Source organism: Nyctereutes procyonoides, unplaced genomic scaffold, assembly GCF_905146905.1.
Source record: "Nyctereutes procyonoides isolate TBG_1078 unplaced genomic scaffold, NYPRO_anot_genome, whole genome shotgun sequence".
Classification (NCBI taxonomy): Eukaryota; Metazoa; Chordata; class Mammalia; order Carnivora; family Canidae; genus Nyctereutes; species Nyctereutes procyonoides.
Genome location: NW_026575040.1, coordinates 1,491,918 through 1,513,201, shown reverse-complemented (window position 1 = coordinate 1,513,201; position 21,284 = coordinate 1,491,918). Strand labels below are relative to the sequence as shown.

The following is a 21,284-nucleotide window of genomic DNA, read 5'->3' as shown; positions in this document are numbered from 1 at the left end:
TCTTTCTCTTGGGGTGAATTCCTCCATCTTATCATTTTGGGGGGTAAAAAACAAAATAAAATTTAAAAAATTAAAAAAAAATTGGGAAGCCTGGGTGGCTCAGCGGTTGGGTGTCTGCCTTTGGCCCCGGGCGTGATCCTGGAGTCCCGGGATCGAGTTCCACATCGGGCCCCCTGCATGGAGCCTGCTTCTCTCTCTGCCTAGGTCTCTGCCTCTCTCTCTTTCTGCATCTCTCATGAATAAGTAAATAAAATATTAAATTTTTTTTAAATTAAGGAAGATATGTTTTGGTCTGCTTATTAAACTTGATAAAAAAAGAAGAAATATTAAAAATTAAAAGAAAAATTAAAAATTGCTCTTTCTGTATCCAAAAATACCAACCAACCAACAAACCTAAAGCAGGCTAGATCCTCTTTACCCTAGAGCTCAAGCTTTGCAGCACACTATGATCCATAGACTTGGTGTTGGCGACAGGTATGTTCTGGTCTTCTGGGGGAGGGGTCTAGGTGGACGTGCCCTAGTAGAGATGCACCTGCGGGACTCAGGGCAGCAGGGCATGGTGTAATGGCTCCGGTCTCCACTTGGTGGCAGTTTAGCTCACTGAGGTGGATCCGTACTGGTGGGAGGCCTGAAAAGGACTTTTGCCCACTTTCTCTTACCTGGATTGGGAAAGTGGGGCCCAGCACTCTTCAGGAAGCCCTCACAGACACTCAGATGATCAGCCCTCCTGTGTCCTCGTTTTCTGGCGGATCCCGGCTTCACCCTGTCCTTGCCTGAGCTGTTGGCCTGCCAGGTGTGCAGTGCTCCTGGTTTTAATCTCAGGCTTGGCTGTGGTTCAAAAGCCCCACATTTCAGAAATCCCATGGTGGGGGGGAGGGTCCTGCTGCACTGTCAGCTTGTCCCAGGATACACTCGCGCCACTGTGTAGCCTCTGTGATAAATAACGAAATACGGCTGGCACCGGGTTTGCTGCCCTGAGCTGGCATCTTTGTTCCAAAACAGGTGGACAAGGCGGCTTGATTGTGCCAGTGGAGTCCTTTGCCCAGGGAGGGGCCCTATCACCCCTACCACATGCATTCCAACCTGGGGAACCGCTTCTCCCCGTGCGAACCAGGGGATCCCCGGGCTGTGTGCCTGGTTCCAGGGCCCACCCATCTTCCCCACTGGGGCGCTGCTGTGCGCCACCCTCGTTATGATGCTGACCTTCAAAGCTTAGGACTGTGCACTCCGTCGTTTGTAAAAAACTGGCAGTATTGAAACCTTCTTGTTTTCCCCATTCAAGGTTTGAGGACCAGTTTTCTTGTGCAGTCTCCGGTGTGTTTTCATTCTTTTTTCCCTCAACTCTTTCTCATTCTCGTTCTCTCTCCGCGCTCCCTCCCCTGTGTAGCCCTGGCTCTTTTCTCCCAGGAATCCACTCCCCACAGTTCCTACCTTCCACGCGTGGTTTTTCTGTTTATAGACGTGCAGCTCTGTTCTCTAAGACTCTTGATTGATTTCAGAAGCTAGAATTTCTGTGGATCATTTCATTTAGCCTTTAGTTTATGACTTATACTTGTTCATATGTCAAAGAAAGGGAGATTAGCTTTTAATAGTTTGCTGAAGAAATTAGATACTTCATTAAACTGTTATATGGCTGAGCTTTTCACAAGTGAAATAGGATCTACAAATTATTCGCCTCATTTTTATGAGATTATGTACAGTATTACCATATCATTGTCCTTAGGAGCTTATAGTTTAGGAAATGTGACAGGCAGGCAAATTTTTCTTTTTAAATTCATATGTACAATAGTAGCATATTCAAATTATAGGCTAGTTCTTTGGTACAATGGGGAGAAGAGGTCACCCTTGGTCTCAAGTTGTCTAATCATAGCATTGTTGTGTTAGAGGAAATACACCATGCACAGACCTGATGTGTGCAAGCTAAGCAGGTTTTACTAGGTCAAGTAAACGACTTGGGTTGTAAGACGATGTTTGAATTGGCAAGTGATATAGTAGATGTGGGAGGTGATCTCGAGGTTAAAGAGTTGTAAATAATACAGTTTTTGTTAAAAACGCAACTTCTATAAAATAAAAGGTAGAAAATAACACACATAGCAACATCTTTTGAAAATACTCTCTTCAGATGTCTCTCTTTATGAAAGATGCCTGTGTTTTCAAAATTAAAATTGTGTCTGCGGTATACAGTATCCTTATTGCATCAGTGTTCCTGTATCAAAAAAAACCTCAACATTTTTCAGTATGCTAATTAAACATTAATATTCAACTCAGAAAACTAGGAGAAACAGAAATATTGACCCTCAAGATATCCTCTGTGATGTGGATGGATTAAAAGTATTTCTAGGGCAGCCCGGGTGGCTCAGCGGTTCAGCGCCGCCTTCAGCCCAGGTCCTGATCCTGGAGACCTGGGGTGGAGTCCCACATCGGGCTCCCTGCATGGAGCCTGCTTCTCCCTCTGCCTGTGTCTCTGCCTCTCTCTCTGTCTCTTAAAAAAAAGTCTTAAAAGTCTTAAAAAAAAAAAGTATTTCTAGAAAGAGGGTGTTTAGGATAAGGGAAGATGTCATTTGGATGTGAAGCCTTCTTTTAGGAGAGAGGAGTTATTTTGGGGAGCACAATATAAGGAAGAGATTCCTCCCAGGGAACTTGTGTTCTGAAGTGGGAGGTACTATTTACTTGAGAAGGAGCTTGGAGAAAGGTCAATTTTTCCCCTTAGTTTTTTTTTTCTTTCCCATTTTCACTTTTACTCCTTATTTAGCCAGACCTTTACTTTTCATCAGACATTTGTTTGTGTGCCTTATTAGTTTGTGTAGTAATTTTTTATGTATCAGTTTACTTATGGTCAATCATTTTTGAGAAGAGAGATATTCGAGAATCAGTAAATTTTCTTTGTGATAGGTGCTCACAAAACATGGGGAAAGGTTGTTTTTCAGCACTTTTAGTAGAACTCTTATTTTTATTATCTTATATGTCATCCCCATCTCTCCTGTTATCCTATCATCCTGTCCTGATTGATTTTCATATTTTTTCCTTTGTTTATAATGACCATGGATTTTGGGTCTCATCTTTGGTTCTTTGTCATGAATGCTTATATCCCATTTAGACTTCTTAAAATTACTTAGATTCTCTTATTTGATTCCCCCCTCCTCTGTATTTGACTGTTTCTGCATCTAAATATTCAGTAATTTTAAAAAAACTGTTTATATAAAAGTATGTTTAATGAAGATAGAGTTTTGTGAAAGCCCTTATGGTAATGGCAATATCCTTGATATTTCAAATCAGGGTCAGAAATACAGTTAATCAGTTGTATTGTTTTCCTTAGGTATTTGGATGGTCACATCCTTTGGGATAGTGAATAATGAACCATAGTCTTAACTTCATCCATTTAGAACAGCTAATATACTGTGGAGCTTCATTACTAAATTGGCTTGCTCTAATCCAATGAGACCATCTGTTCAGGCAGTGGGGTATAGCAGCCAGCACAGAGGGTGTGGAATAGTAGTTTGAATGTTTACTCTTCCACTCATTTCTAGCATGAATTCACTATGAGCAAGGTGGCTGTGAAAGTAAGTTTACCATCTCGGTAAAAAAGCTTGTATTCTGTCTGGTATAATATATAGGTACTTAATAAGTGGTAGCAACTGTTACTATTACCTGCCTGTGAACATTTTCTGTTTAAACTCATAGGAGTGCTAATAGCCAAGGTAATTTACATTGTTGTTTTAAATTAGGAATAGTGACACTTTAAAAGCTTTTGTTAAAATATGTTAACGGTGTTTATTTTTCTCGTTTTTAATTTATTTATTTTTAAATTATTTTTACTTTTTAAAAGATTTTATTTATTTATTCATGAGAGACACAGAGAGGCAAAGACATGGGTAGAGGGAGAAGCAGGCTCCATGCAGGGAGCCCGATGTGGGACTTGATCCTGGGACTCCAGGATCACACCCTGGGATTAAGGAAGGCATTCAACCACTGAGCCACCCGGGCGTCCCATCTTGTTTCTAATTTAGTAACTACAAACAAATATCAGGCTGATCTTCCTTGATTTATTCTAAAGAAACACGATTCTTCTTCTTTGAGATTTTGTCACCTTCTAGAATTTTTTGTTAGCATAGTGTGTAATATAGTATTAATTTACTAAAAATTGATTAATGGGACAGTGTTGAAATTAGATAAGCTTCTTTTTTCAAAGAGGTTGCTGTTATTTTTTCCCTTTGTGGTTAGTTTTAATATTTTGATTGGATAGCTTTCTGAAACTCTCTATAGCAAGCATGATTGAAAGATGATTTTTCTACCAGAAAGTGAATAGCCTAAAATGATTAGTATATCACCATTTGTAAGTTCAAAATTCTTACTGAAGCTGCATATTCATCCTTCTTTCAGCTACATATCTTATCCTTCTGGATTGTTTTTTTTAAGATTTTATTTATTTATTTGAAAGAGAGAGCATGAGCAGGGGGAGGAGCCAAGGGAGAGGGACAAGCCAACTGACTGCTAAGAACGGAGCCTGACATGGGACTCGATCCCAGGACCCTGAGATCATAACCTGAGCCAAAGTCAGATTCTTAACCACCTGTACCACTCAGGTGCCTTGTCCTTCTGGATTTTTAAAAAATTCTGTCACTACCTCGTAGTGCTCAGTGTAACTTGATTTTGATGTGATGTGTATTTTACTGATGACTTTCAAAATAATGATCATGCACTATTAAATAATTATTAAATTATAAAAATGATTTAAAATTGGATTTTACATACTCAGTAAATTCCTTTGATTAGAGAATTCTCTCTGGTTTTCTGTTTATAATTAATCTACCAAGTAAAAATAATTAGAAGTATCTGAAGCCCCGAGCAAAACCTGTGATTAGACATGTGATTCATAATTAACTCTTTTTATTCTTACCTTTTTCTCTGCTTGCATTAATCATTTGTATTCTTCCATAGTGATATCTAAGACACAATACTTGAATCATATGCTGTATAAATAATCACATTGGAGATTTTCACCCACATTATCAAATCACGCCCTTTATCTTATGCTAAAGGCAAGAAAATAGAAGTAGGCCATAGGTGGACTTGTTCACTTTTCCTATCTTGTACTTAAGGACCTAGATTTTTTTTGTCAATCTGATTATTGTCTGTATATGTTTGATGGTATGCCCACTGGCCTTGGGTCATTGAATAGGATTGGTATTCATTATTTTGACAAAGAATTAATAGTATATTATAGATCTGTTATATGTTAGTATTCTAGGTTTGGGCATAAAGAGGTAGGGGTGATATTCAGCGTATTTAGCACTAACTACAACATAGGCACCAATCAATCAAGATGGCCATAGCACTGGATTCAGGGTCTTGAAGGACCTATCCATCTTTTATACTGTATCAGGCTTTGATGCTTTTGTTGATGAATGGTGGTGGTGGCAGTGGTAAGACTGGGCCACGGAGTTCGGGGCAGTGACTGCTTGCTAGATTACATTTCAGAAGTATTTTAGTATCTCGTCCCTTAAGGCTGTTTAGTGTGTACTAGCTGAATATTAGCTCTGCCGGGAGTTGTTCAGTTCTTTATAAGAGAGTTAACCCAGTTTGAGAAGTACTTGTTGAAAGTATGTAGAAGGTACATAGGGAAAGGATTGCACGAACCTATTTTGGATAACCAGCTAGTGAGCAGAAATTCACCACAGTCATTTGAGGAGGAGGTTGTAACCACGCTGAGGGGAAAACAGCATTTGCAAAGGCATTTGGAGCCTGAGATAGCATAGTGGATTCAGAGATGAACAAGTAGGAGAGATGGAAGAAGATGATGTTTTTCTCTGACCCTTGCTTTTAAGCTGAATAAATATATATTAAAATCACATTTGTATCCTTGAAATTGCCCCATTTTTGGTAGAGAACTGCTAGACTGTGTAGTTTCTCCAACTATATCTAAAATATTTTAGGCATTGGGTAAGAAGGGAGACTAGAAATTTGTTATACTTCAGGGCTGTACTAAACATGGATAGAGCAAGAGTACAATTAAAACCTCTCTATTCACTGAGAGGCTTCTAATGAGAAAACACAAATTCAAACAGATTGCGCATGGTAGTTCTTTTAATGATATAAAACTGTTGCCTATGAGGCTTTTTGGCTGGCATCATGAAACTAATTTTGCTTAATGGCTATGGAGGCCTACAAATTCAGATGTGCAGAAAATGCAGTAAATTACTGGCCTGTCAGATTCCTGTTGCCTGTCATCTTTTATCTCAATAGCAGCTTTTGTTTCCAGACTGTCAGGGACAAGTATGGGGACCCCTTCAAGGTTGTATTTGTATATGCTTGAATAATTCAATTCAGAGCCGTCTAAATATAGCAAATTGACAACAGTGAAATGAATGTATCTTCTTATACTTGTGTAATTTAGGGAACACATGTATGGATCTCTCTTCTAATTTCTGAGAGCTCTTGAAATATGTCAAGCATTTATAGTGGTGTAAGATCTGCTTTTATTGCCAGAGTTGATGACTCACACCTTTGAAATATAATGAAGTCACATGGACAGCAGAGAAAATATTTTCTCTCTGATTGTTCAACTCAGCGAATGATTTGAAAGCTTCCACTGTGTGCCAGGAATCGTGTGGAATACAAAGATGAAAGAAAACTGGCATTTTTTTCTGGGTATCAAATTATGTGATTTTCTTCCTTAAGCTATATTTAGTAAAAATGACTGTCTTGATGGGTTTGTGTGTGTGTGTGTAGTGTTACAACAAAGGGGGCAATAAAGGTTTGACTTATTGTGAGTAGTTTGCTTCAGAGACGGTTTTGAAATATGGTTTAAGTTTTTGGATGGCTTCATTTTTACATTTTCAATTAATGGTATTTATTTTTTCTCTACTTTCTATTACTCTGTATAATTAGAAAGGAGGATTTTTTAAAAAATATTTATTTATTAATGAGAGACAGAGAGAGTCAGAGACACAGAAGGAGAAGCAGGCTCCATGCAGGGAACCTATGTGGGACTGGATCCCAGGACCCCAGGATCATGCCCTGAGCCAAAGTCAGAGGCTCAACTGCTGAGCCACCCAGGCGTCCCAGAAAGGAGTATTTTAAGGAAAATGTATCTTATATCCCAGTATTACTTCAACAAGCATTTGGAGAGTATCTACTAGGCACTGGGTGTGGAGTGAAGAGAATAGCAGAGGTTGCTATTTATAGAATAAAGTTACTCAGTAAAAAGGAAACCAGAATAATAAAAAAGTAAAAACTTTCACCCCTTTTGGTGAAAGGTTAATTTATGGAAATAACAGATTCAGTCTTAAATGCACAGAATTTATATTTGGTTTCTCAGAGTTTTGTTCACAAAAGTTATCTGAAACCTTAAGCAAGGCATGGACTGTCTACTTTGAGTACTGATTACCTTAACCAGCATATTTCCATCTATGGTTTTTGGTAACCCATTCCTTATCATGGGTGGCCCAGCTCCCTTAGCAACTGGACATTCTTTGCTGTTAACTTGGCTAGAGGTAAATCTAGGGAAACAAAAAGACAGTGAGAATCTTTGCTATCACACATTGCCCCTTTGATACCTTTTTTCATTCAATTTCTACTTCCTTTAACAACACCTTTTCCTCTCCTGTCCTTTAACATTTTCTTTTTTTTTTTTTAAGTTTGGAATCTTGTGGACATTTATTTATCTAGCTGCCAGAAGTTAGTGGTTTCTAGATGTAGACTCTGTTTTATTTTATAGAATTTGATCTCCTAGGCAACTCTCTTATTTTCACAATTCCCCACATTGTCTAATTTTAAGGTACTTGCAAATGTAAAAACATTGTTGTACAATAGGTGTTTAGCTTTTACAATTTAAATTTATATCACATTTATTATAGGCAAGTGCTTGCTCCCTGCAGCATTATGATCTTGTGCTGTGGCCTAAATGTCTTTTCTTTTTTTAAAATTGTGGTAAAATATACGTAACATAGAATTTACCATATTAGACATTTTAAAATGCACAGTTCATTGGGGTTTTGTGCAATCACAGTGCTGTGCAGCCAATCTCAAAAACTTTTTTTATGCCCTTTAACATCTTATTCAGAGGCTTTCCCAAAGGCCTAACCTAAGTGTTTCCCTCAGAGGTTACATTTTACCAGGAATTTCTAGTTACAACTTTTGGGATATTTATCTTTTACTTTTTTTTGTATGTATCTGAACTGTGTTTCCTTTTGGATTGTGAGCTTTTGAAGGTGTCATGTTTAGTTGAATTAGGCTTGAAGGATGGTAAGAATTTGGATTGGTGGAGAAGGGAGGAGCTATCCACAGGAGAGAGACCCCGTAAACCCAGGCAGGTCTTCAGGACCAAAAAAACAAGGTACTTTTCAGGAATGTTAAGTAGATTCATTTGCTTGTTTTGCTTACATGAGTAGAGTAGAAGGAGAAGAAGCTGAGAAAATAGGAAGTGACTCTTGATGCTGAGCTGGTCAAATATGAAAATTATCAGTACCTCACTTTGGTCAATTGACTGTTCTCAGGGAGTAAAGGGCTCAGTGGAGAGTTGTAGGAGAGTGCACTTAGCGTACTCTACCTCTCTTACCCTCATATTACCCTGCTAACAGAGAAGGAGGCCAGTGTTGTGACAGGATGTCAAGCACATTGGATTCAGGAGACAGTAGACCTGGAAGATTGGCATTTTTTGGGCATTAAGTTACCTCCTTTGTAGTGTGATGGGGAGGAAAGATGGTCTTAGAGCTTCCTTCCAGTTCTAATATACTACGACAGCTTGGCATACTTGCAGTCTCTGGGTTAGAGCCACCGCTCAGCTGTTTCACCCATTTTGAATTGTTTAGTTCAGAGAGCAGCAAACTTTTACTGTAAAGGGCGAGATAGTAAATATTTTAAGTTTCGTAGCTAGTGTCTCTTGCATATTGTTTTTTTCACAACTTTTTAGAAATGTAAGAATCATTCTTAACTCCAGGGCCAGACAAAAAGAGGCATGGTCTGGATTTGGCCTTCAGGGTGTGGGTTGGCCCTTAATTTAGTTCATTGAAGCAGTTATTACCTAAGGTTTCTAGAATTCAGAAATCAAGACCCGCTTGGTGATAGTGTTTTCCATCTATTTTTATGGACTGCTTACAGGTTGTATTTTCTAAGGGTCAGGAAGCTAATGTGTGTTAAAAATTCTCCATTCTTTTTCTTGCAGTCTTCATAATCTTGTGTTATAGATTATGTCCTTTATTTCTAAGTGCCTTGAAAACTCCTTTATATCTAAGATAATTTACTCATCTTTATTGTCTCTATTCTGATTAACACAAATATTTCCTATATTATGTCCTTAATGTCTAAGATTATTTTACTCATGTTTACTAGCTATTCTCTGATAAATACAAATTGCTCTAGTACTCTTAATTTATTGGAATAAATAATTTATTTGTATCTTATTTTAAACTATGAGCCGTTTAATATTCAAACATCAGACCTGGGAAAGCGATATGATATACAATTGTAACTAAATATAATGATTTATTCTCTGTGTCCATTGCTTGAAAATAATTTCTGGATTAGACTCTCCTGTATTTTCTTTTTAAGATTTTTTTTTTTTATTCATGAGAGACAGGCAGAGACACAGGCAGAGGGAGAAGCAGGCTCCATGCAAGAAGCCCAAAGTGGGACTCGATCCCAGGACTCCAGGATCAGGCCCTGATCAGGCCCTGGGCTGAAGGCAGCACTAAAGCGCTGAGCCACCTGGGCTGCCCCTCTCCTGTATGTTCTTAGCAATGTTTTGCTTCTGATGTATTATTGCCTGCAATAGAGTAGATATCTTAGATCTTTATATCATGAGAAGTTAGTGCAGTTTAAAATTTTTATTTATTATTATTATTATTATTATTATTTTTAGGGAGAAAGAGAGAGAATCTTAAGCAAATTCCACACTCCATGATGCAGGGCTTGATCTCACAATCCTGAGATCATGACGTGAGCCAAAATCCAGAGTTGGATGCTTAACTGACTAAGCTATCCAGGGATCCCTAGTTTTTGTTTATTAACACCTGTCCCCATTATTTTGAATTTCCACATTTATTGCTGAAACAAATATTTTCTGTGTTATAACCTTTCTCGTTGATTATAACTTGTTAGTTATATGCTTTGGCTATTTCTATTTGATTAACCCAATACTTTTTGCTGTTCTTTTTGTTTAATGCTTGTCTTCATTGTCACATTTCTTTCTTTCTGTGTTTCCCTTAAAATTTCCTGTAGTTTCTTAGTTGAAGTTTTAGACACTTCAGCCATTTTTATAGTTGTAAAAAACCTTTAAACCTTTAATTAAGTAAATGCTCAAAACTCATAAAATTTTTAATGATTACTAATGCATATAAGCCTTATAAACACATTCATGTAATTCAAAATACATGAATTCAAAAGACCTAATACATGTTCAGTATTATAGAAATTTTACATTTATTTTCAGAAAGATTAGGTCAATAAATAATCATTAATGCAAATGGTTCTTAAAAATAATCATGACCTACCTGTTATTTGCCAATGTAAGGATTATTTTTAAAAGGTGTGCTTTGTAGATGGTCGGTGCTTTTACATTCACTGGCTACAGTGATCACTTGAAAAGCAGGTCTAGCTGAATCATGGGGAAATAGACCCAGTGCGGAAGCATACTTCTGCTATGTAGAGTGCTGATTGTGATACATGAAGTCACACAATAAATACTGAAAGAATAATAAAACCTCATACTCATTCTAGGATCAAGCTCTGGTTCTCAACAAAATACTATTAAACATAAAGTTTCTCTTAAGCTCCTTTGCAGTTAATTCTTTGACATAACCTTCAGCTCCTGGAAAAACTGATCTGCTTTCTGTCACTATAGATTATACATATACAGAAAATTGAGCAGATGGTACATAGAGTTCCATGTATGCCCTTCATACAGTTTCCCCTATAAGTTATTAAGCATTTTTTATATTTAATTATAATTATTTCTTAGTCTGATTCATTAATCATTTGGACATTTAGTTTATTTCCATTTCTTTGCGATCATAAATGAGCTATGATCTAAGTCTTTGGATTTTTATTATTTAGGACAGATTTCTGGAAGAGAAGTTACTAGGTCAGAGGGTTTGAACTTTTTAAACCTCTGTGTATTGCTTTCCAGAAAGATTTTACCAATTTACACTACCATGAGCAGCGTGCAAAAAATGTCCCTTATATTCATTATTATATTATCGTAGTATCTATTACATTGTCATTTGTACCGGTAATTTAGAATATGCTGTAGTAACAAAGAATCCCCCAAATCTCATGGTTTGATACAACAGATTTTATTTTTTTACAACAAAGCTCACGTTACATATCTAACACATATCAGCAGGGGGTAGTCTCTCTTGGGAGTTTAGTCAACCAGCCTGATCAAGGCTGCTTTGGTTACTTGTTTCTGTAATGATTGTAGTAGGAAAGTCTGGTTCCTAAAGCTTATCCCTACAAATGTTTCATATCATGTTTATGTATATCTTAGTGACTAAAGCAAGTCATACAGCCACACCGAAGTTGAAAAAGGGTAGCGAGGTGTGATCCTACTGTGAGTCTGGGAAGTAGGAGAACTGGAACAGCACAAATGAGTAACATCTTATTTTAAAAAACAACTTAATTTCACTGATGGAAGATGATACCTCATTTTAGATTTTCTTTGCCAGTGTAAACATTTTCATAGTTTTTAGCCAGTTTTATTTATTAACCTTTCCTTTTACTTAAGCTTTATAAACATGTGCTTGCTGTTGTTTTATTTTTTTTAAAGATTTCATTTATCTATTCATGAGAGACACACAGAAAGAGAGAGGCAGAGACACAGGCAGAGGGAGAAGCAGGCTCTATGCAGGGAGCCCGATGTGGGACTCAATCCCGGGACCCCGGGATCACACCCTGGGCCGAAGGCAGGTGGTAAACCGCTGAGCCCATTGTTTTACTTTTATATTTCCAGATTTTTGAATTCTGGTTTTTTGTGAGGATGGGAAGTCTTGATGGTAACATTATTATAGGGAGTACAGACTTTTAGAAAATGCCTTTTCTTCTGAAGACTTGAACAGGTGAAAGAAAAGTATCTTCCTTGGATTGGTCCTCTCGCTTTTCCCACCCCCATTAGTATAGTATATGTTTTATTAAGTTTAATTAAAGGCAATAGAAAGTCTGGGGGAATTAAGATTCTTGACATTCTACAGATTTGTAAAACACAATTTGATACAAAAGCTTAGTGAGTAAATGATCAAGTTAGGGTTCTACTGAAAAAATTAAGTTCCCTACTCAGATTTAGTTATATTGACCATGTGTTTTCTTTTTCTTCTTTTTTTTCAATCCAGGTATCTGCCTGAACTGGAGCTTATGCTGTAGACATTTCTTTGTGGAATTCATCTAAAAACCTGAGGTGAGATATTTTTTGAATGTGTTTGCCTTATAAGATATATTTTGTAGTGAGGAATTATAAATATATTTTTTTGAAAAATTTAAGGCGGTGCCACCTGTCTTTTCCTCTTGAGAGTTTAATAGGTAAATATTATTTATTATAAAGCTACATATATATGCTTTTAATTTGTAGGACATTTGATTGAAGGAAATGAGGCTGGTTTTAGGAATTACAGTAATGTCTTGAGTGAATTATTGCACTGTAATTCCAAAGGACCATTTCTTTTGTACTCAAAGATAGAGTTCACACTGTTATTCTGACACATGTTTGAGAATAATATCGACATTATAATTTGATATTCCTGAAGACAAATCCTTAATTTGTTAAGTCATAGATTTCAACAAAAGGTAACTATTTTAATAAGTCAGTTATTAGGAGTTTCTACCACTCTTTTCTCCTGGACTTGATTATTTTCTGTGGTTCCATCTGTATGGGGGGCATATAAAATAACATATTCTGTAGTATGTTAATAGTTGGTTTCTATAGAAAGTTTCCATTATAACATTTTACTCTGAAGATAGGCTCTGTAGCCCTTTCTCTTTTCTGACATGTCTGGATTCCACTTCTCTTCATCTTTTAATTTTTTAAGCAACCAGTCTGTCATCTGATCTTTCTACCTAGAATCCAGCTGTTCTCTAAACCATTCTTGTCACAGTCATGAGATTATTTCTTCTAAGATGAATGTCATCATGTCAGTCTGCAACTCAGATTCCTTTAGCACCTTTACATTGCTTAAATGATGCCTTATAAACTCCTTTACAAAGCAATTTAACATCTTTACCCACTTCTCCATCTCACTAGTGCTCTAGGAATGTTATAAACTAACATTTTAAAAAAATAGCTTTATTGAGAAATAATTTACATACCTTAAAATTCACTCATTTATTTAAAGTGTACAATTCAGTGTTTTTTTTTTTTTAACGTCATTATGGAGTTATACAGCTATCACCACAATCTAACTTTAAAATATTTTCGTCACTGCAGGAGTTCTGGGTGGCTCAGTTGTTTGGCATCTAGCTCTTCATCTCAGCTTTGGTCTTGACATCAGGGTCATGTTAGGCTCTGTGTTAGATCTGTGTTAGGCTCTGGACTAGGTGTGGAGCCTACTTTAAAAAATAATAATAGGGGATCCCTGGGTGGCGCAGCGGTTTGGCACCTGCCTTTGGCCCAGGGCGCGATCCTGGCGACCCGGGATCGAATCCCACATCGGGCTCCCGGTGCATGGAGCCTGCTTCTCTCTCTCTCCTCTCTCTCTCTCTCTCTCTCTCTCTCTCTCTCTGTGACTATCATAAATAAATAAATAAAAATAAAAAGATTTAAAAAAAAAAAAGGAAAAATAATTTAAAAAAAAATAAAAATAAAAATAAAAATAAAAAATAATAATAATAATAAAAAAAGAATGTTTTCATCACTCCAAAGAGACCTTGGTACTTGCTAGCAGTTGCCAATCATTCCTTCCTCCACTCAGTCCCTGTCAGGTACTAGTCTGCTTTCTGTCTCTAGATCTTCCTATTCTGGGCATTTCATATAAATGAAATTGTACAATGTGCCATCTTTTGTGACTTATTTTTTTCTACTTAGCAGAAAGTTTTCAAGGTTCATCCATATATTTCTTTAATATTTTATCTATCTATTCATGAGAGACACAGAGAGAGGCAGAGACATAGGCAGAGGGAGAAACAGGCTCCCTCTGGGGACTCTGATGCAGGACTTGATCCTAGGACCCCGGGATCATGGCCTGAGCCAAAGGCAGACACTCAACTGATGTCCAAAGGGCCATCCATATTTCTGCATAAATCAGTAGTACTTGATTGCTTTTTGTGGCTACATAATATTCCATTTTAAGTGTCAGGTCAGGTGACTGGGCAATAGGGAGACCTGAACTTCCAGGTGTCAGGGTAACTGATTAAAAACAGTGATCCAAAATGAAAGTAACAGTTGGCCCTTTATTCACTTACTGAGATAATGTAAGCAAGAGGCTAAACCTCAGAACGCAGGCCTCCCACTCAGATGGATTAGTTACAGAGGTGGAGATGGATTGTCTCACTGCTGAGGGAGCACCAGACAAGAGGTTCTTGCAGTTTTATGGACCCAGGGCTGGTTCAGGAGTGAGCTGGAAGGGCTTGGGAAGGAAAAGCATGGAGACAGAGTAGAGAAAAAGTGTCTTCAGTGTCTCCTCCCCTATGAGAAGGCCTCAGCAGAGGGGTATGAGCAAAGGCCTCAGCTGAAGGCCCCAGGTAAAGAGAGTTCTGAATGAAGTCTGGAGCCTGGGCTAGGAATATAGTTATGCTTGAGAAAAGTCAGCCAGGGGAGCCTGAGTTCCTGACTACAGCTCTCTTCAGAGACTGCAGTGCGCTGGCTGTGTACCCAGTCTCATGTGGGTAGGGCAGCTTTCCCATGTGAGGCTTGCCAGGTAATTGCTTATAGTGAGGCTGGAAAATTAAACACAGAGTTTTTAAGTTTTTGGTCAAGAGCCAGACCCTTCAATATGTATATACCATATTTTACTTATCCATTCATCAGTTGGTGGACACTTGGGTGATTTCTGCATTTGACACCCTCCCCCCCCCCACATTTTGGCTATTCTCAGCTTTTTGCTATGAACTTTTGCATATAAGCTTTTATGTGCATATGGTTTCATGTCTTTTGGATGTAAAAATAAAAGTGTAATTTGCTGGGTCATTTGGTAACTCCATGTTTAACAATTTGAGGAACTGCCAAATGGTTTTCCAGAGAGACCGTATCATTTTATATTCCCACCAGCAATGTGTTGGGGTTCTAGGTCTGCATGTCCTCACCTACATTTGTTACTATCTTTTTTTTCTTTCTTTTTTTTTTTTTAAGTTATAGCAATTCTAGTGGTTGGGAAGTTGTATCTCATTATGGTTTTGATTTCTGTATCCCTAATGAGTAATGATGCTGAATATCTTTTCATGTGCTTATTGGCCATTTATATATCTTTTTTGGAGAAATGTCTATTCAAATCGTTTGCACATTTAAAAATTAGATTATTGGGGTGCCTGGGTGGCTCAGTTGGTTAAATGTCTGCCTTTGGCTCAGGTCATGATCCCAAGGTCCTGGGAACAAGCCCCATGTTGGGCTTCTGGATCACCAGGGAGCCTGCTTCTTCCTTTCCCCTCTACTCGTCATCTCTCTCTCTCTCTCAACTAAATAAGTAAAAAATTTTAAAAATCTTATATTTATCCTTTTATTGTAAGAGTTTTTATATATTCTGGATACACGTCATTTATGAAATACATGATTTATAAATATTTTCTCCCATTCTCTTGAATTGTCTTTTTACTTTCTTGATAATTGTTTTTTGAAGCATAAATGTTTTTATCTTGTTTCTTGTTGTTTGTACTTTGGGTTTTTTTTTTAAAGATTTTATTTATTTATTTATTTATTTATTTATTTATTTATTTATTCATTCATTCATTCATTCATTCACTCATTCATTCATGAGAGACACAGGCAGAGACATAGGTAGAGGAAGAAGCAGGGTCCCTGCGGGGAGCCTGATATGGGACTTGATCTCCAGGATCATGACCCGAGCCAAAGACAGATGTTCAACCACTGAGCCACCCAGGTGCCCCTGCTTTGGGTGTTATATCCAAGAAATCATTGCCAGATCCAACTTCATGATGATTTACTCCTATTTCTTCTAAATATGAGTTCTTAAAATTAGGTCTGTGATCCATTTTGAGTTAATTTTTTAAGAGGGGTTAGGGAGAGGGGAGAGAGAGAATCCCAAGCAGGCTCCATACCCATTGTAGCATCTGACATAGGGCTTGATCTCATGACCCTGATATCATAACCTGAGTCAAAATCAAGAGTCAGTTGCTTTAATCAGCTGAGCCACCCAGGCACCCCTCTATTGAGTTAATGTTTGTATATGGTTTGAGGTAGAGGTTCAACTTCATGCTTTTGCATTCAGATATCCAGTTGTCACAGACCATTGGATTATCTTGGCACCCTTGAAGAATATAGTTGACTGTAAATCTAAGGTTTTGTTTCTGGACTTTCAATTCTATTCCAGTGGTTTATTCATCACTCTTTATGCCAGTAAGTTTTGAAATCATGAAGTGTGAGTTCTCCAGCTTTGTGCTTCCTATTCAAGATTGTTTTGGCTCTTCTGGGTCCCTTGCATTTCTATATGAATTTTAGGATCAGCTTGTCAATTTCTACAAAAACAATCCAGCTGGGATTTTGATGGAGATTGTGTTGAATCTGTATTATGAATCTGTAAATCAGGTTGGAGATTTTATAATAATATATTCTCCAGTCTATGAACATGGAAGTCTTTCCATTTAGGTGTTCTTTAATTTCTTTCAATGATGTTTTATATTTTTTAGTGTATGTCTCCCACTTTTGCTAAATTTGTTCCTAAGCCTTTAATTTTTTTGGATACTACTGTAGATGAAATTATTTTCTTTCATTTTTGGATTGTTCATTACTAGTGTATGGAAATACAATTGATTTTTATATTATGCAACCTCACTGAACTATTAGTTGAACCAGTAGTTTTGATAGTTGTTAATTATTACTGGTAATTTTTTTATATAAAATTATATCTACGAATAGTGATAGTTTTATTTCTTCCTTTCCAATCGGGATGCCTTTTATGTCTTTTCTTACATAAGCCCTGGCTAAAACCTTCAGCACAATATTAAATAGAAGAGATGAGAGTGGACATCCTTGTCTTGTTCCTGTTCTTAGAGGGAAAACTCTCAGTTTTCAGTGTTAGGTGTGATATTGCCTGTGGGGTTTTGTAACTGTCCTTTATCAGGTTGAGGAAGTTTCCTTTTATTCCTAGTTTGTTGATTGTTTTTGTCATGAAGGAGTTAACAGTTTATTGAGACTTTTCAGTGTATGCCAGGCCCTATGCTCAGTGCTTTGGATAGTATTTAATTTTCATTACAGTCCTGTGAGATAGAGACTGTTATTTTATCTTCCTTTTGCTGGTAAGTGGTAGAGTCAGATTGCTTGGTTTCAAAACTTGTGTACTCAACCATTATCCATTAAATTCCCTGTACAAACTATGTTGATTTATCCATGTGCCTTTGTCCATTCTGGTTTTCTCCTTCTAAAAATGCATGCTCGCTCTCTTTCCCCAGTACAAACCTACCATAGCCCTTTGTACCTGTCACTATCATAGTACTGTGTTGTGATTGTTTGCATATAGTCCTCTCATTTTAGAATCTGTGCTTCTTGAAGTCAAGGACTTTGTCATATTTGTCTTTGAATCTCCAGTGCATAGTGGAGAGACAGGAAAGAGATGTGTCACAGAAGCCAAGGGATTAGTTTCAAAAGAGTGGAAGCAGTCAGCAGTGTCAGATACTGCAGAGAGAGAAAGTAAAATAAGGTTCACAGAATGACTATGGGTTTCATCTTTTAGTGATTTCATCAAGAGTGGTTTTTTTTTTTTTTTTTTTTTTTTTTTTTTTTTTTTTTAGTAGCAGTGGAGACTGAAGCAAGATTGGGATAAATTGAACAGTGAATGGGAGATGAAGAGACTCTCAAGTAGAGACTGTCACCACTCTTGTGAGAGTTGAACTGCGAAGGGGAAGAATGAGTTTAGGATGCTACATAGAAGGCAACGTAAAGGTATTTTTTTTTTTAAAGGGGAGGTACTTGAGTATGCAAATATACAGAGGTGGTAAGAGAAAGAACAAGAAATGGAGAGAGGACTAAGAGAAGGAACAGTGTTTCCTGTAGACACAGGAGATTTGTATAAGGACACAGGATTTTCCTTGAGTGGCCTCTTCATTCTGAGGGAAGGAGCTACCCATGGATGTAGTCAGAGGTAAATATATGGGTGTAAATTAGGAAATATAGGGAGCTCCCCTTTTTCCCTGGAGTAGAAAACAAAATTGTTGGCTTAGAGATACTGTGGTTAGTGATGTTCTGCAAATAGGCAACAGGGGTGAGATGTGGAGTTTGAGGGGAATTATGAATGTTTAATATTTGATGTGAGGCAGGGGAGAGGTTGCTTACCAGAAACATAAATGTTGTTTGAAGGCCTCTTTCTTCTCTGTCTCCATGTAAATTGCCAAAACAGATATATGGTCAGAAATAATCCAGATGGTACAAAAGGATTTACAGTGCAAAGTAAGTCTTCCCTTCACTTCAGATCCCGTCCCTATTTTCAGAAGGAAGTACCATTTCTAGTTCATTTACTTTCAAATTGACTTTGCAAATATGCGTATAAATATATATGGAATTTATTTTAATCCATGAATACTTACTGTTTGACTTCCTGCTTTTTCATTGTGCTTCTGTAACTTGGAGATCTCTCCATATACTTATATCTACTTCATGTTTACAGCTGCAGGATATTTTGTATATGAATATTGTATAAATTATGTAACCTGCCTTTCAATGAATTCCATTGTTTATGCCCATAACATAATGAATAAATTCTACCTTTAAAAAGTAGAAAATCGTTATAATACCTTAATTCTGTGCCTTAATTTTGGATTTATCCTGTACATACACACATTGAACAAGCTGATAATATGTGTATGTATACCAAAACTGAGATGTTTTCAAAATATAAAGATATCTTGAATATTCCAAAGTGATATCCTTAGTTATCATGCTCAGCTATTTCTGGGATTGAGTGATAAGTATCTTGTTTTTAGGTGTTTGCTATTTTGTACACTGCTGCAAAAAACATTCCTGTATGTGACTCTTATACATGTGCATGAGATTCTCCGGTGCATATACCTGTGAATGGAATTGCTGAGTGATAGGGTAATAAATAATAAATTTAAAGAGATAATACAAAATTGATTTACAGAGTGATTGGAAATAAATCACTAAAAAAAAAAAGCAAAAAAAAAAAATTTAAAAAAATTTTAAAAAGAAATAAATCACTATCACCATTTAATAAGAGATCCTGTTTTACAGTCTCTTTAATAGGGTTTTCAGACTTTTAAATTTTGCTAGTTAAACAATATAAAATACTATTTGTGATCTTAAAAACTAAAAATTGAGCTATAATTTTTGATTTTACAATAAAATGCATAGATCTTATACAGTTTAATGAGTTTTGACAAATACATTTACCTATGTAATCCATGTAAAGCATTTTTATTACTTTTTAAGTTCCCTAAGACTCCTTCCTTGACATTGTGACCTCTCACCAGAGCAAACCACTTTTCTGAAATGTCTTTTTTTTTTTTAAGAAATTCATCTGTACTCACCTCACCAACTTCTTTCCTCCCATTCTCTTTTTTTTCTCTCTTTTTAAATGTCTTTTAAAAACATTGTAAAAAATAACAGATGTATCATCTTAGCCATTTTTAAGTATACAGTTTGGTGGCATTAAGTTTAAGAATGTTGTGCATTTATCATCATCTTCCATCCCCATAACTCTTTTTTCATCTTGTAAAACAAACTCTATATGCAGTAAACAACAAATCTCCATTTTTCTTTCCCCCAGTCCCTGGCAATTACCAGAATTACTTTCTGTCTTTATGATTTTCACTTCTCTAAGTATCTCATGTGAGTGGAATCATGCAGTATTTGTCTTTTATAACTGGCCTTTTCATTTAGCATCATGTCCTCAAGGTTCATCCATGTTGTAGTATATGACACAATATTCTTCCTTTATGAGGCTGAATGATATTCCAGTGTAGGTATATACCACATTGTTCATGCATGGATAAGCCAATACTTGGTCGCTTCCATGTTTTAACTTTTGTGAAAAATGCTCCTGTGAGCAGGGAGTACAAATAGCACTTTGCGACCCTGCTTTCAATTCTTTTGGGTATATATTCAGAAGTGAAGTTACTGGATCATATGGTAATTTTGTTTTTAATTTTTGAGGGACTGCCATGTAATTTTAAACAGCAACGGTACCATTTAAATTCCTCCAACAGTGCATAGTTCCAGTTTCTCCACATCATCATCAGCACTTGTTTTCTATCTTTTGTTTGTTTTAATAGCAGCGATCTGACTGGATATAAAGTAATATCTCATTGTAGTTTTGACTTGCATTTCCCTAGTGATCAGTGATGTTGAGCATCTTTTTATGTGCTTACTGGTATTCATATATCTTCTCGGAGAAATGTCTATTCAAATCCTTTGCCCGTTTTTGAATTGGATTGTTGCTATTGTTGAGTTTTAGGAGTTCTTTTTTTCTGGATATTAGTCCTTTATCAGATACATGATTTGCAGCTATTTCCTCCTATGTTGTGGCTGTCTTTTTAACTCTATGGATAGTGTCTTTTCATGTGCAAGATTAAAAAATTTTCATGAGGTCCAGTTTGTTTTTACATTTGTTACCTGTGCCTTTGGTATCGTATCCAAGAAATCACTGCCAAACCCAATGTCATGGAGCTTCTGTCCTATCTTTTCTTCTAAGAGTTTCATTGTTTTAGATCTTACCTTTAGATATATGATTTTTTTATAAAGATTTTATTTATTTATTCATGAGAGAGACAGAGGCAGAGACACAGGTAGAGGGAGGAGAAACAGGCTCCATGCAGGAGCCTGATTCGGGACTCGATCCTGGAACTCCAGGATCATGTTCTGAGCTAAAGGCAGATGCTCAACCACCGAGCCACCCAGGTGTCCCATGATCCATTTCGAATTAAGTTTTATACATGTTGTTATGTATGTAAGGGTCCAGCTTTATTCTTTTGCAAGTTTACCCAGTTTTCCCAGCACCACTGTTGAAAAGAGTTTCTTTTTCTCATTAATTACTTTGATGACTGTCAAAAATCAGTTGGCAAAAATGCGTATGTCTATTACTGAGCTCTGTCTTCTGTTTTATTGACATTTTTTTCTCTTTGCTGATACTATATCAATTACAGTAGTTTAATAGTAAGTTTTGAAGTGAAATTGTGTT

At 36.8% G+C, this 21,284-nt stretch overlaps 1 protein-coding gene across 12 annotated transcripts in view; it reads left to right on the top strand.

Moving 5' to 3' along the window:
• PEAK1 (pseudopodium enriched atypical kinase 1) overlaps positions 1–21,284 on the top strand; it is a 288,824-nt gene that overhangs the window by 37,860 nt on the left and 229,680 nt on the right. For 8 of the 12 annotated variants that reach the window (XM_055319925.1, XM_055319922.1, XM_055319933.1 and 5 more), the window contains one exon: positions 12,324–12,388. The gene's annotated coding sequence lies outside the window, so the exon portion shown is untranslated. Of the gene's footprint in view, positions 1–12,323; positions 12,389–17,883; positions 18,035–21,284 lie in introns of all 12 variants that reach the window. The other 4 variants (XM_055319923.1, XM_055319926.1, XM_055319927.1 and 1 more) reach the window with 2 other exon arrangements.